The sequence below is a fragment of the Mesoplodon densirostris genome, chromosome 17 (genome assembly GCF_025265405.1).
Source record: "Mesoplodon densirostris isolate mMesDen1 chromosome 17, mMesDen1 primary haplotype, whole genome shotgun sequence".
NCBI classification, from domain to species: Eukaryota; Metazoa; Chordata; class Mammalia; order Artiodactyla; family Ziphiidae; genus Mesoplodon; species Mesoplodon densirostris.
The window spans coordinates 60961631-60975162 of record NC_082677.1 but is presented as its reverse complement, the minus strand read 5'-3'; the positions used below and the strand labels follow the sequence as shown (position 1 = coordinate 60975162).

The window sequence follows — 13532 nt, the reverse complement described above, 5'->3', positions numbered from 1 at the left end:
ATTATTGTTTAAATATATTTCTTAGAATATTGTGAGGTCAAGCACCTGTTCATATATGAAAATTTTTATAATTCTTGCTCTGTGAATTGTGTGTTCTTAATCTTAGAACTTTTTTTTTATTGGGTATCTTTCTCTCATTGTTTCAATGGTGATAATCCTAATCTTATTATATTTGTTAAAAATATTTTCTTCTGTCATTTATATCTCCAGTTATATTTTAGCATTAAGGAATACTTAATTTTAGTTTTGTCAAATATGTAAATATTTGCATTATGGCATCTGAGTTTTTTTTTCTTACTAAGGTCTTTCTCATCAAATATTATGATTATTTTCCACTGTTATTTCTTACTCTTTGAACATGTTTAAGTTTAGCTTTTGACTTCCTCTGAAATGCATGTGTGAGGCTGTATGGTGTGAAGATGTGTGGTGTAAGGAAGGTGTTTATTTACTTACCAATAAGTAGACAGTACCCAAAACATCATTTATTGAATACACTTCCTGTTTTAAAATGACAACACTATCAAAGTATTTCTTGATGGAAACTGTTTTTTTTTCTATTCATGTATATATTACTGTTTTTTTCTATTATAGGTTAATGAACTTTTGGGGAACATAGCAAGGGAGGACTGCAATCATTGTACTTAAAAATTTTTTTTTCTTGGTTATTCCTTCACATTTCTTTATCTGTATAAATCATGGAATCAGTTTGTTGTATTTCATAAAAGAAATCTTTTGTGATGTTGATTGGTATCACTGTGAACATATAGAAAAATATACATTATATATAGAAAGAAAGGAAAGCAAGAAATTTTATATTTATAATGACAAGATCTTAAAGGGTACTCAAGATTTCTACAGAGAAGCAGACACACCTTACAAGATGCCAGTATCCTACTCACTGGGCTTGAGATGCTACCCTGTACTTACACAGGTGTGGATTGGACTCAGGGAGAATTACTCACAGGCAACTGAAATAAATAAAGCATAATGCTAATATTTTAAACTTATAATGTAAAGGAAAATTGAATGAGTTAGGCCCTGATTTCCTCTGCATATCATATTGTTTCAATGTAACAAGCTACAGGGTAACACAAATTATAATCAAAAAGTTGATTGAGCATGAAATAAGAACAAAGGAAATTCATTATTTAATTCAAATATTTAATGATGCAATGGATCCAACTATTCAACAGAGATTCACAAACCACTTGGTTTGGACAGATAAATGCCCTGTGTCAAGTTGTACTCTCTCATGGACATTCTTGAAGGCCTCTTGACAATATTTGCCTTTTCCACATTCACATTTCTATAATTCCACTGTATAGCAGACCCATTCCTGGTGGACACAGATTTTCTCATAGGTGTTTTGTATCCATTAAGAATGTGATAAGCTGTGAGTAACTAAAATTCTGATAAACAGTAGCTTACATGACTCAATGGTGAATGACACCAAGGGGGAAAATAATGGTGCCATCTAGCCATATAGGACCCTGGTTCATCCAGCTAATAATCTTACCAGTGTGGAGGTCACAATTGTGCTAAGACTGGAAATATCCATGTTATAGTGTTAGATGTTATTATTTTTATAGCTTTAGTAGATATCCAGTTTACATTATTTACAGGTTACTGAGAAGCACTTTATTTATTCTCTTAAGGTCTAGATGTACTTCTATTTCATTTTTCAAATTAGAGTTCTTTAATTAATTAAAAACAACTATCCTATTTCTCATGGTATGAATTTAATTTTTTTTGTACTTGTATGTTTTTCAAATATTTTGCTACATGATATGATGCCCATACACCTCTCCATCCCAGTCATCTTGTTCAGTTTGAACTTTAACTACTTAGTGTGCAACAAAAACATGGTGGCCATGGCGAGATACAATAGTCCTGTTGTTAGCTAGCATGTTCTTAACTTTTTTTTTTTTTTTATATTGTCAGGTGTCCGGCATAGTATCTTATTACACAATACTTGGTCTATATACTTTCTTGTGTACCCATCTTTCACCAACGCAGATATATTTTACTCAGAAATGTCCTTTCAATTCTGCTGACTTAATGTTTAAATTTTTGCTATTAGAGTCACAAAGATGAAAAAGTCACAATCCTTGAATTCACAGCCTAACAGAGGAGCATTACAACTTAGAAATACCAAATGTCAAAAAGATAGATGGTCCACTATAGGCCCAGTCCATTTTCCTTTCACCAGAGTCTCCTCTGAAGGTGTGGGCCTACGTGGTCCTTTCATCCCCTAAATAATCCCATTTGCTTCGCTGGTCACAGCTGAGTGACAAAGGTGGACACTTGTCCCATGCTCCTTGCTTTATGGAAATTCAATACATTAGTCCAAGCTTATCCAAATAGACTCTTCCTTTCATAAATTTTGAATTGCAAAACTGAGACAATTAGATTCATCTCAGGTAGAAATGAAAGATCTTATAAAACAAGTCTAGACAAAGTCATGTACAATTCAAAGCTGTGACGTACAATGAAGCAAAGGAGGAGAGAAAGCTATTCTGCAGAGAAAAGTTGAAGAGATTTGAGAAAAGTAGAGCTGTCTGCCTCTGAGGTCCCATGAGGTAAAGACAGGGTAACCTTGACTCATGACTCTTCATTTGGCCATGGATGAAAAATGTTTGGTGCTTCGGACAAAAAATGTTGGTTTTTGTCCATTTACACACAGGTAAAATTGTCCCTGAGGTGTAAGAAAATTATTTCTATTCTTTTGAATAATAAGTAACAATATCTGAACATAAATTATTTCCTCTTCCATTCCATCTTGCATTTTATTAGTCACCAATTTTGAACAATTAGAAATTCTTATAACACATTATTTAACTTCTCTATGACTTCATCAGTGCTGTTCCTTCACCTAGACAGCTCTTCCAACTTGTCTGCCTAGTGAATTTCTAACCATCTGTAAATTTCACATAGGGTTTTTCTACCTGAATCTTTCCCTCACTCGCTCAGTTAAGTCCAACTTCCCCTGTGTTCCTTAGTTAGTTTTCTATTACAGGTTAACAAGATTTATCTCTCTGACCATGGCCTACAAACTTCTCCACTTTTAAACACTATGTGATTAGACTGGAGATACCAATATAATCCAGTGTAATCTTCCCATCTCAAGGTCCTTAATCACATCAGCAAAATCTCTTTGCCATACAAAGTAACATATTCACAGTTTCCAAGAATTAGGATGTGGACATATTTAGAGGCCACTCTTCAGTCTACCACAACACCTAAAGCACAAAGGCATCCACTACAGAAATACCATTGGGTGTGTACAGTTGACCCTTGAATAACCTGGGTTTGAACTGTGTGGGTGCACTTACATGTGGATGTTTTTCAATAATAAATACTACAGTACTACCAATGTCATCCACCATTGGAATAATCCATGGATGCGGAACCATGGGTACAGAAGAACTTAGTATAGGAAAGGCCAACTATAAATTATATGTGAGTTTTCAGTTGTGCAGAGGCTTGGGGTCCCTCACCCACACATTGTTGAAGGGTCAACTGTAATTATTGATTTGCAGTCTATCTCTCCATGAAAGTGCACTCTTGGACATCAGGCTTGTTTGTTCCACTCACCATATTTAACACACTGCCTAACAGAAAATGCAAAGTAGCTCACTAAATATTTGATGAACACACGTATGAGTTAACAGATACATATTTAAAACTATACAATATTGTTGAAACAAGGGACTATGAAAAATCAAAGAAGTAGCGAATGTTTATTTTAGATAAGTGTTTACTTACAGAGATCTAGTCTATTTAAATATAAGGTTTTGTTTTATACAAGATTTTGAGTACTTATTTTGTGTTTGTTTAAAATGAGCAAAATAAAGTATGCTAGATTTTTCAGTACCTTTGGGATATTTTCACATTGTAAATAACTTTATAAAATTAGGAGATAAATTCTGTATTTGTTATATGGATCTTCTGATCACATGGACAATTATTTTTAATGTTTTTTTTTAATCATTGAACTTGAAGTAATGTTGGGGTTTTTTGGTAGTTGTTTATGTTTAACTGTTGTGTGGTACAATAGCTATTAAATATTTAAATTAGGTCACTAATTGCCAACATCTGTGGTCATTATGCATAAGGAACTAATATTCTTTCAGAAGTTGGCCAGAAGTGTAGATAGGCTATAATTTTTATTTTCAAATATGACAAGTAAATTAGTAAAAGTAAAATTCCTTCACTGTTTTGTAAAGATGTTTTTAGAGTTTGGTCATGTGGCTTAGTAAGAGAATCTCCACAGATAGTTTTAAGATGAATTTGTTTTTTTTAGCAATTTAAATGATAATTAAATTCATGCCTAATATATGTTTCTCTGAAAAGCCATTTGCAGGACAGAATCAAAAACTGAAGGATGTTCTAGTTTATTTAGCCTAGTCTGTTTAATTTTACATTGCAGGAAATGAAGGCCTGTAGAATCAAATGAAATGTTCAACTTTACAAGGCCTAACACAGAGAAGCATCTGTGCCTTTGTTAAATAGATTAGAACAGTTCAAGATGTAAAGAAACATTTTTATATCTCAAGGTGCCCATAAAGTAAGCATATTTATAATTTATTCTCTGTGTCAGAATTCTGAGTAGAATTTAAATAAAGGAATTTATAAAAATAAAACTTTGAGCATATTCTTCAACTTGATATGGTGTTACTTAATACTTTGGTTTTCAATATAGGTAACGGTTAATATTCAAGACAATAGTTTATTAAATTAATTACAAGCATCATCAAGTGCTTTGTTAATGTATGTTACTTTTGGACCTTCTCTTATAGACCAATATTTTACCTCCATAAAGTTGACTGAAGTTATTTTTTCCAATACACTTCTATTGTTTTTCAATATTTATCATCTTTCTCTTTTTCATTATGGATTTTTCTTTAAATTTATTATACAATAAAATCAGACTGATCACACAATAATTACCTAGATTTTCTTTAGGTCTTAATATTCTATCAAATTTCTATTTATTCTATTACTTCACAAGTCTTCAAAAGAATTTTTTGTTAACCTACATTTTCCTAGTGCAGGGCAATGCTATGTACCAATTTGCATAACAATACTTTATTTAATTTCTGTAAGCAGTAGTAGAAGAAAAAAGTTAATTTGAAGCATAGGTCTCAATAAGTAGTTCCAAGAGAATAAGCTCAGTAATTTTTTATTACAAACTTGGACTTAGTATTTTAAAAAAAGAATAATGTCTATATTTGAAATAATGGCTTCTTAATTTAATGAAGGAGTAGGTGGTTTAAAATCTCAAATATAAATTTCCATTAAAAAATAAGGATTAGTTTGTAAAGATTACCAATAGATCATTTTATCAATTAGTGGTTAAAAACAATTTTTTTTTCCCTTTAAAGATGCATAGAACACTTAGAGAATTAAGCCACAAAAACATTGTTTTTGTGGCTTAATTCTCTAAGACCTTCCTTTTTTCCACACATAATTCAGACTGTGTATCCTTGGAAAAAATTTTCCTGCCTCTTCACATTAGTCTAGAAACCAGTGAAAGAAATCTTGATGAATTCAATTTTTCACATTCTCCAATTTAAAGTGAATCAATAAAGAGCTAATTTCTTAGTATTAAACTCATAGAAAAATTTTAATTAAGTTATCATTGAATATTTACAAATAAACTAAAATTTTAATCTTCTGGAGAATTTCAAGATGTTAATTTCGAGCTTCACATTCACGAGTTTAACCTACACACTTGTACATTTATGTTGTGAAGGGGTCATTCAAATCATGATTAGAAAAATCATTAGTGAAGGTTAATACTAATCACATTTTAAAATCTGCAAAAAGGTGAATATTATAATAAACAACAAATTGCCCTTAATGTCCAGTAATTGAGAATTTGTTATATGTTCCTTTTTTTTAACTTTTTAAAATTGAAGCATAGCTGATTTACAATGTTGTGTTAGCTTCAAGTGTACAGCAAAGTGATTCAGTTATATATATATATATATATATATATATATATATATATATATATATATATATATATAAAATATATACATTCCTTTTCAGATTCTTTCCCCTTATAGGTTGTTACAAAATTTGAGTATAGTTCCCTGTGCTATACAGTAGGCCCTTGTTGCTTATCTATTTTATATATAGTATACGCTTTCCTTCTTCAAGGACACTTATCAGAAGACAGGAGGGCAAACTTTCCTTTTCCAATGCATGGTTGAATGTTAGATTCAATTATTTATCATGCAGAGTACTTTGTATTTTTTATGAAAATTTATTAAGACTTACTGAGATCTTTGTCTTTAAGTGTATGAAATAGGAAAACACACTTGACTGGGGAAAATATGATTTTGGTTTACTGATACACTTTAGAGTAAACATCTGATCTGAGTTTAACCTATACACTTGTACATTTATGTTGTGAAGGGATCTCCATGTGTTGCATTTTCCATCAGAATGGTCTATGAATGAGTCCACAATGGAGCAGACCACGTGGCTTATAGTAGATACATCACAAATGTTCATGAACTATGAGTCCCTCAGTGACTTGGTTTTCTTAATTATAAAACAATCTCCAAATTCCTCCTAGCTCCAAATTATTACAGTGGTAGAATAAGATGCTTCATTGCTTTAACTGATATAAAGAGCATTAAAACAGTGAGTTCAGGGGAATGAATGAGTTAGTAATGAATGAATGAGTTACTGTCTTGAAACACATAAAAGTAATGATATCCAGAGTCAGTGCTTCACACAAAAAAAATAGCACTGAATACAACAAAAGTTAAACTGGAGGTGCCCCTCTCTTGGTTGATTTGATTATAATGACCCTCTTCATCTTAATTATATATATGAAAAAAGATATATTCATGTTAAATAAAATGTAATTACTGGTAGAAAAATTCACACTCCAGGTAGTTCTCATTTGGGAAATGTGTGGTGGATTTGAATGGTATCAGTGCCGCGCACAAAGGATGAAGGGTAGGTTAAACAGATGGAATGAACTGGGTACTCAAAACTTCCCTGAATTAAGAGACCTGGTGTAGTCCTTAATCATAGTCATTGTAAATCTATCTGTTTTGTGTAGATTCACTTTATTCCACCTGTTCTGACACTTGGAAGGATACCCTAGGAGGGACAGAAAAGATGGATCAACTCTAAAAACAACAGAGGCAGTCAATCATCATCTCTGTAATTTTCAATTAAATGTGAGATCACAGAGGATGTGTAAAGGCAGATATTTTTTCAAAGGTTGAACATATTGGAAAATACTTGAAAGAGAGATGAGAGTCTAGAGATTTTAAACACTAGTTTCATATTGCTAATTTTCATATCCCTAATCAGTTGTCATAAATATCATGTCAGTATTAGGAACTTCAAATATTTACACAAGGACAAGGTAGCCTTGAAAATAGTTCACTCTTTCTTATTTAAATGTCATTTATCTGACTTTGCAGACCTAGTGTTCATGACAGAAAAAGAATTTTGAAAAATTTGGATATTAAAAAGGGATTCTATGTTTACATTTAAATATACATTTAAAGTAAACTGTCCTTGATGGACTTAAAATTACTACCTAAATAAGCAGTTTAAGATGATCATACTTGGGGAAAATATATTTATCCCATTAAGTACCTTCTGTGGAATCATCTTGGGGAAATGTTGGCTTAGTGAAAAGAACCCTGGGGTCTGTCAGAAGATTGGCTTCAAATTCCTGTTCCCCTATGGTGGGACGTCGGGAAAGACATTGAGTTTGGGCCTCAGTTTCTTTCTTCCAATTAGGAATAATAAAGTCACCTGTTTCCTAGTTTCTGTGAATGATCCATCAAGTATGTATTTGTTCAAGGTCTTAACTTCTTACTAGAATAAAAATAACAATTTAATGAATAAATAAAGGAAATATTAAGTGCCTACTATTAGCCAGGATTTATGCTAGATGCAAAAGAATACCAAGTTACATTATTTTGCTTTTGCTTAATTTTATTTATGAAAACAAGCTCAAGCTTTGAATCAATGGGCAATTTGTCCCTAAATTTTCTTCCTTCATTCATTTGTTCAAGAAATTGTAATTGAGTAGCTCCCATGTGCTTGTCACTATTTCTAGCGTCTGGTGACACAAGGGTCAACAACACTAACAGTACTTTGACTTTCAGGAATCTGCTTACCTTCTACTTTTTAAAATTAACAGTAAAACAATCAGAAAATAATATGAATCAGGAGGTAACAAAAGTAAGATGACTAATACAGAAGAAAAAGGGGGAAAGTTAGCTATTCTGAAAACGTATTTTCTTAACTCTCTTTTTAGTAATTTCATATAATTAAAATCACTTGCATTTCAAATATAAAGCAATTTATGGATTATTATGAATATTAGCTGACTTAATAACAGTTAAGTGAATAAAAGTCTATTTGGAAAAAATGATATGGAATATAACACTGCTAACTAATCTGTTTTCTAAAAATAAAATATTTTTAAAGAGGGCGGTAGATTTCAACAGAGTAAGTTACTAGTATGCTTATTTGTTTCTTTTGCAGAAATCATTAGCTACATGAATGATCTTATCATTTAACAACAAAAAAATGTAAAAGCAGTAATACTGAGAATGTTTACAATTTCTCGATTAACATCTGGATTATACCCTTGTAGTTCATTGACAGGAATCTATATCCTCTCTTCTACCCCCCTCATTAAAAAGACACACATATTGCATAATCACAAAACAATCTCTTTAGAATGTTTCAACTTGCTAGTCTGCTTCCAGTTGCTTTTTATAGTACTTAATGCACAGTGAGGAAAACTATGTATTTCTAAGTTGCTATAAGCTAGGTTATTTAGCCATTAAATCCTTAGACCTCAATTATTGACATTTCAGCAGTTCAGCAAAATTTTTTAGGCATCTTGCTTAAAACTTTACAAAATGTCATAGAATAGAAATACATTAGACAAAATTGAGTGTGAGAATATAGCACAGATGTCCTATACTGAAGTAGGGATTTTGAGTTGTAGCTACAGATGTCTCTTGATCTGAATCTAGTCAGCTATGATTTGACATAAGGAACATTCTCAGGTAATCATAAGGGAGATTTGAGAGGAAGGCTGATTCCCTTCACCTAGAGAAGAGCAAATGGAGATAAGCTGTTGGACCAATGGAAAGAAATCTTAAAACCTGAGTTTAAAGTTGAGTGGAAAAGAAGCATGAAGAGATGAGGAGAGCCTCTGTACACCCTATGAATCTTCTGTGACATGAGTAAGACACTCCAAATGAGCACTATTAACTCAAGGAGGGGGTTTCTAATTGACTTTGAAATCCTTAGATATTTGTCAAGAGCTGACAACTGACTTTTAAGAAAAGATTTTTGCTTCCACTTTGATTCAGTTCACTTAAGGACAACAAGAAAAGAAGCTACACTCTTAACCAAATAAAAAATACAAAAGCAAACACAGACAAAAGTATTATGTTTCAATATTCTTGGAAATGATACTGGCGATCTCAAAATACAAAGGTAAAGATCAAAGAGAAAAATAACATTACTATTATGCTGTGGAAAATTAATGTGGCCCCAAAATATCAAAGAAACCCATAAACTCTGAATCTGAAAAATTCATTACTGTAGTTTATTATTCACAATAGAATAATCTGTGTTCACAGTTGGCTGTATCTTAATGGACAATCATATCTCATTTCTGGTAAAAATTCAAAACTAGTAGAATTGTGATACAGCCATTGTACCTGCAAAATTAATGTTTACAGTTGCAAAAACAGCAACTAAAAATATGGACTGGAGAATTAAAGACATTAATGTAAAATGTGATTTGTTCTGTGTTTAATAAATACATCAAGAGTTCTATTAATGAGATCTTTCTGAATGAAATTTGTGATGCCTCTCAACCAACACAAGCAGGCCACTAATCTTGCTTATAGAGAGTAAATAAAAAAGCCAGAAAAGTACACCAGAGAAAGTGAACATTAATTTCTTATATGATTTCATAATTATGTCTCTATATTTTGAAGCAAAATTAAAACCTAAATCCAATTCTAACACTGATTAATAAATAAAAATTAATCTATACATTGATAATGTGACTAGTTGAGCCAAAGCCCTGAATATTTGCCAGGATTTTTCTAAAAATCAATATCACTAATACACTAAAGTTAAAATGAAAATGAAAACTTCCTTGGTGAAAATATATATATGTTTGATGAAACATATTTAGCTTCTGAAAAATTGCCTCTCTCTTCTCGTTGGCCATACACACACATGAAAGATAAAAGTGTGTATAAAATTGTAAATGAGGATAAGAGAAACATACTGATATACACAGAGAGTCACAGAGCCAGAAGAAAAAATCTAAGTCAACATCTAAGTAGGACCATGAATATAAATGTCTGTGGGGACTTGGCGTAGACAGATCAAGTGTGCCAGGTGTGTGCTTCTTTTGACCACAACCCCATAAAAGGCAGCTGCTCTTTCTTTACTCCAGCTGATTATGTCATGCAGAAATACAGGACACACAGACGTTTCCATCATCATCCGGTTGGCTTATTGTTTATCTTTGTAGAGATCAGCTTACATTTTTTCTCAAAAATCCCTGAGTAGATCAATACCCTGCAGACTAAACAAAACAAGTCTGCAAACTGCACTTTTTCATAGACTGATAGTTTGCCACATCTAATCCAGACCATTCAGTAGCTCATATAACTTGCTTTCCTAATATAAATCTCCTGGGACTAACACTAGTTATAAGATCTTCACTAGGTCTTTTAAGGTCTAATATAAAATAATCTTCAGTTTATACCAATTTCATCCTGCCTTCAGAACAAACTGTTATATTTGACTTTTCTTTTTTGACATTGGGTTCACACTGTAGATTATTATTTTTTAACTCTCCTTCATGACCACAAGCAACATTTAACCAAATCCCCCAAATACAAAATTCTAATCAAGTTGTAATATGGTGATAAGATTATTTGGTTCTTATCTTTAATAACATGACCATAAAGCCAGTTTTATCTGATGAAGTAGTAAGAATTAGTAGTACATTTTCTAGATCACAGCATTTTACCCATTTAGCAACCACCTTGCTGTATTTCATACTTTTCAGTATGCTGTCTTAAATGTACTGCCTCCATAAACAGTAAAAGTTTCATTTCACTTTTATTGTAAAACTTGGAGTCATCATGATGACTATAGTAATATCAATGTTTCATTATATTCATGCATTAATAGCCTCAAAGAATGAATATAAAAACAAATGGTATAATCTAAGGTCCCAAACTGATTTGGTCTTTGGGATCGTGTGTAGGTTAATTAGGATCTTCTGTTCTCAACCAGTAGTTAGCAGTGTGGTTAAAACGCAGAACTCCCCACCTCACCACCCTGTTCTCATTTTGTTTTGTGTTACAGATTTTCTATGATTTGAGACTACGGGTGGTATGCTTATTAGAGAAACACATAAATTAGAGTTGGGGGATTTTAGAAGAGAGTTAGAATGGTTCTCATGGGATCCCTTGTTTCCAGAATACATGGTGCAGTTTGAAGAAAACCACCCGAGTTGTTTTGTTTGAATTGGTGCCCTGCTTCCCTCTCTCCAGCAGGCTAACTGAAACACATGGAGGAATTACGCCCTAGTGCCAAGAGGCTGCGTTCTGGAGAGAGTTCTTTGTGATCCAACCTTTAGTACATGTCTGACCTTAGGTAAATCATGTCATCTGAGTCTCATTTTTGTTGGCTGCAAAGAAAGGTAACATTCTTGGTTTATAAAACTAAGACTCTTGTGCAGTATCAACATGGTCATGTATTTGAAGCAACCAGCACAGTCCCGGCACTTAGCTTCCCTAAAGTAAATATTGATTTTATTTGCCAGTATTTACTAATCTTGCATATTGTGAACACGATGAGAAAGTGAGAAGCAGTGCCTGACTTCTTTCTGTTGCTCACAGATAGACTGTGGAATTTTCCTCTTGAAATAAAGAATTTCACAGAACTTCAACATCAGACAAGGTCACTCTGGGACAGCGATGGATCAAGACCAAAAGCAAGAGTCCTCCATAATCATTTCTGAACACAGAGCATAATTTCCAAATCAACAAAATTGACCAAACACCTCCCTGTCCTGGTATATAAAATCACTACTTCTTTACCAATTACAGCTGAGTCTCACTGTAGTCCTCCCCCATTCTACATGGGGTTTACCAAAATACCCAGTCATAAAATTACTTCTGCTCCCTGACAGTACCCAATTCAGAGCAAAGAGCTCTAAACCTTCTCTCAGGTAACCTAAAGTGAGCCCTAATCTTCAACATCCTCTTACTGAGATGGCCCATTGTTCCCCATGCTGTGTGTTCTTTCTCACTACAATGAGCAATACATCCAACTTATTCAATCACAGGTGTATTCCTGAGAGTCTTTGGCTGGAGAGAATTCACCAAGGAACACCAGGCAAGTTCCAAAATGGGGCAACCATTTGTTAGAGATGACATTTATAGCCATGCTGTCCTAGCCACCATATGGGTCAAAATTCCTGCAGAGATGGTGTATTATTCAAGTTAAATATCAAACTCACTTAACAGAGGTTATACAAGTTACTAGCAAGATTATTTTTCTTTAGTCGAAATATTGGAAGAAATTCATCTCCATTCCCTTATACACTCATAAATGTGTTGAAGATCAAAATAGTTGACTTACTTTTATATTTTTCACTAACTCAAGAAAATTATTAATAAAATAGAATGAAGTCAATTACTTTAAACTTCTAAAATGGGAATTTTACAGTAAAAAAAGCTCAGGAGGAGTTTTAAATTCATATTAACATTATATTTTAAAGTCTAACTTAGGAAAGGAAAGTATTGAAGAGGGAAAGTGTATATAACTTTAATTTTGATTTTGGTAATATTTGATGCACTACAATCTTCAATAGATCTAGAACAGCAGGACCACATGAATTATGAAATAAGGTTGTACTGGGCAAACAACTTATTCCAATCAGTGAAACAGTAATAATGACTGACATCAATTGCACACTGATCAACAGCTAGGTGCTATTCTACGTGCCTCACACCTGTTATCTGAATTAATCTTCAAAATCACCATTTGAACTGGAAGTTAAAATTATCTCCACTTTACCGGTTAGGATACCTGGGCTTCAATAGGATAAGAAACTTGTTGGAAATTACATAGTTTAATGATACAGTTGAAATTCAAACCCATTAAATCCAATTCCAGAAGTCGCATGCTGAACCTTTAAGAATCACTTCCAAACTGCCCAAGGGTTCATATTTCTCCTAGGAGCATCACACATATCCACACATAATGAACCCTGTATATAATAATCGGACTTGAAAACTTCAGAAAAACACCTGTAGTGAAGCAACTCTAAAACCCCTCCAGAAATCAGGAGGTAGCTCTTTGTGAAGTTTGAGGACTCAAGGACTGGTGTGCTCGCTTTTGCACCATTGACTTTAATCTCATTAAAGATATTTGCAATCAAAATAATAAGTCATGAGGCACACTGTCAATAAAAGATCATAGGAAGGAGA

At 32.8% G+C, this 13532-nt stretch overlaps 1 protein-coding gene across 1 annotated transcript in view; it reads right to left on the bottom strand.

Annotated features, from left to right (window-relative positions):
* Positions 1–13532, bottom strand: part of GPC5 (glypican 5) — a 1328413-nt gene that overhangs the window by 421035 nt on the left and 893846 nt on the right. The window lies entirely within an intron of this gene.